Source organism: Haliotis rubra, unplaced genomic scaffold (assembly GCF_003918875.1).
Source record: "Haliotis rubra isolate DU_JTF1 unplaced genomic scaffold, ASM391887v1 Scf186, whole genome shotgun sequence".
Taxonomy (NCBI): Eukaryota; Metazoa; Mollusca; class Gastropoda; order Lepetellida; family Haliotidae; genus Haliotis; species Haliotis rubra.
The window spans coordinates 1,569,729-1,573,201 of NW_025765847.1; the positions used below are offsets into that span (position 1 = coordinate 1,569,729).

The 3,473-nt window shown below is 39.9% G+C and overlaps 1 long non-coding RNA gene across 1 annotated transcript; it reads right to left on the minus strand.

Annotated features, from left to right (window-relative positions):
* Positions 1 to 222: 222 nt before the first annotated feature.
* On the minus strand, positions 223 to 1,122 carry LOC124273964. The gene is made up of 2 exons (XR_006897797.1): positions 910 to 1,122; positions 223 to 499 (listed from the first exon to the last, which is right to left on the minus strand). It is a non-coding gene; the product is annotated as an uncharacterized LOC124273964 (long non-coding RNA).
* Between the last annotated feature and the right edge of the window lie 2,351 nt (positions 1,123 to 3,473).

Consider the following 3,473-nt stretch of genomic DNA (forward strand, 5'->3'; position numbering starts at 1 on the left):
TTATATCACTGAACTAATGTTCAAATAACCAACCCCTGTTCAGTAACTCACACACTCATCTTTTTTCTTTCTCATTGTTAACAATCTAGTTGCAATGTTACTTACGTTTTTCAAAATTAAGTAAATACCAGTGAATGGAAGATTAAATGTCTTATGTTTTTCAACACAGTAGTGATGTAATAATGATTAATTCAGGAAGGCTTAATCAAGAGAGGTTCATGTTTGACAATCATCTCATTGTGGACTTAAGTTGTTGCTTCATGACTTGACCTTGACTTCAGCTGTTAACAGTTGTATGGTATGCATTAGATAGACCTGTGGGGAATACACTACAAAACTGGACCCAAGCTGTCTATGATGGACAATAGAGCTGGGTTAACGTTGGTCAAGCTTGATGAATTGGTAGATGATGTAGAAACTTAGACTGTCAAGTTCAATTAGTGGCTTGTCTGGTGCCTATACCATTAGTACCAAGCTGTTGTCATATGTTGCAATTTTGCTTACAGTCCGTTTGAGTCAGAAACGGACCAATGAATTGCAAATTTTATCATTGTACAAAATTGCCACATAAATATAAATAGTACACATGTTTATCATTTACTAATACCCAACAGCTTTCTTATATTTGAAAATTTTCCCCAGCACAGCACAGGCTAATGAATCAATAACTTGGTGGGCACTTGTGCACGTGCTTCTCTAACACCTGGCTGTCCCTTTCTCTGCACTCCTCCCTTGTAACAAATAGTGAACTGTGTCAAAAACATTTGGTGGAGTCCGGAAAATTTTCAAATATAAGAAAGCTGTTGGGTATTAGTAAATGATAAACATGTGTACTATTTATATTTATGTGGCAATTTTGTACAATGATAAAAAGTGCAATTCAACGGTCCGTTTCTGACTCAAACGGACTGTAGTGTGGCATTACACCAAACACACACCCGTGTGCATAAGAAAGCATTCTGTTATACAATCACCACTGCTGTACATGATATACATACCATTAAGTGAAATATATTTATATTTTGTATTCATCACGTGTGTTGTAAATATATTTCAACAGTTAAACATTATGAAGGCCTGTTCATAGCAGTGGAGGTGTTGCAATAAAGAATTATCTATTTCACTGAAGCTCTGTTACCTTCATTCAATGTTTGTTTCTAGAGGACCCCGAAGCAAAGAACCTCATCAACTCAAGGCAACATATTCACATTGCCTTCAAAAGTGCGAAGTGGTGTATTTCTAAACTTGTCCTACCTCATGTCTTGTTCTTATGTTCGACAGCTGAGTGGAAACAAACTGCAAACAAAGTTTATGGCCTGTCTGAACAGCTCGCTCGACCCATCACGTTTTTCCAGCCCGAGTTGAACCAGATATGTACATACCAGAACAGGGTTCAATGGTGTTAAAACTCTGCGATTCCCACCACGGTTTGGTTGGGTCTATGATGGCTCCAGTGATCAATGAATAGCACTCATGGGTACTGTAGGTGTCACTTCCGAAAACGGTTCATTCATTTTTTTCTTCGCATTTAACCATGGCAGTTTATCAATTATATATACTTTGGTTAGGCGATTAGGTAAACGTAGTAAGTTTTTGTCGATACACCCGGCAGGGGACAGTCCTTTCTCGTGCGACCCATGTTGGAGAATGAAAATGTTTTCAATCATCGAGAAGCAGTGAAAAGAATGATTATAGGTTATATCGATGCCCATTTTATCCATATAGTCAATAGGTCGTGACGTTCGTATACAAAAAGTGTCCCTTCGTGTGGCCTCCGAGATTTCTCATTTACCCCATGTTGAGGTATCCGACGTACGTATGCTCATTCCTAGTCCCGAGGTTTCCCATCAGCTCATCTCTCTGATCTCTTTACTTAATGTCCATAGGGTAATGTATCCAGATCAGGCTGGATGACCCCTTTAGTGTACACTAAACGAAATGTTTTCTCTTCAAATCTGTTTGGCAGAGTACTTATTTTGACACGTTTAGTAATGTCCAGAGTTTGATCACGGAAAGAAGAAAGCATCATATCTTTCACAGAGTCTAATCTGGCTGTTCTTATTATTCAGAGTGTTATTTGTGTGAAAAAGTTATCAGACAGAAAGTAACTTTGTGACAAAAAATCCACAAATGTTTGGAATGCGGTGAAAATGATTGTCATGGACCAAATAGACGAATTTTTCTGTCATCTCGAAGCCCTTTGGTGGGAAATTTTTGCCTAATGTGGCACTCACGACCAACACCGGACAATTGAGAATAGCCTCGAACTGAGTAAGGTTGGCAAAACTCGCTGACTTGGACACGGAATGAGCCCTAGCAAAACAGACGGGTAAAGCTCGAACCAAACACATGTGTTGTAGTTATCCATGATAATCTAAGAGAAGATGTACAAAAATGAACCTCATTACGAATTATTTAATTCGCGAGTGACTTTATTGAGAAAATAGATAAATTTGTGAGGAAAATGACTGAGAAGAAAAAACTTCATTTACAAAAAACATGGCCATCATTTTGGATATATAATGCTTAGTGTTAAAAGGCTAAGATATGTAAACCATATCTTAGATAAGAAAAATGAATTAGACACTAATTAAATATACACAATACAAACTCCTTTGATAGGAGGATCAGTGTTTTTAGACCATTACTGAAACGGACTGTCACTAAAGCATCTCGGCTGTTTCAATAGTGTTTTCCCTGTCTTGCTCACACCCCCAAGCTTACCTTTTAAAAAATAATATAGTCTGTTCCACGTTTCCCGCACATCAGCTGAGAGAGGACTGAGCTCTTCAACCCCCCGTTGTGGACCTGGGGGTATATTTGGTCCACCAACCCGTTTGCCGTGGGTTGCGCCCCTGTGTTGGTGGAGGAAGGGATTCTGGTGGTTGAGGGCACTGGTTCCAGGAACAGTGTTCCTTTGCCCAACACACCACTTCGGCCCTGACTTCACCTAGACGGATGGTTGAATGGGCCCGGTTCAACCAATCGGCTGGTCATGCCGAGCCCTGAGCACTAAAACTTTCATTGCTCTATCATTATTGTGCTTGGATTTTAGAAACATTATTGACTTGTTTGTTGTTATATATAATAAGCTAAATGAATTTTCAAACTTAAAAAAACTGCCTAGATGCTGGTGCCAGAAGGCAATGACTCATGGGCCAATCTGGTAGGACATATCTTTTCGAGATATTGTCCTGCTCGAGTATACCCTTCTGGTATCCCTGGTGTCGTCTGTTGGAGACCCACAGACATGGGACATCGTCCTTGTTGACAATCCATGGTGGGTAGGGAGCTAGGAGGGTGAATCATATATATTTCTATCATGGCACCCCCACTTAGAAAACGTTCCTACGAGTCTGATGGTTCGTTCTCGTCGGAGGATGAGACTCCAGCTGCTCTCATCAATACTGATAATTGGCCTCGCTTCATTGTCATGTCTTCACCGGATGGTGGTCCTATTAAGCTGAATCCTT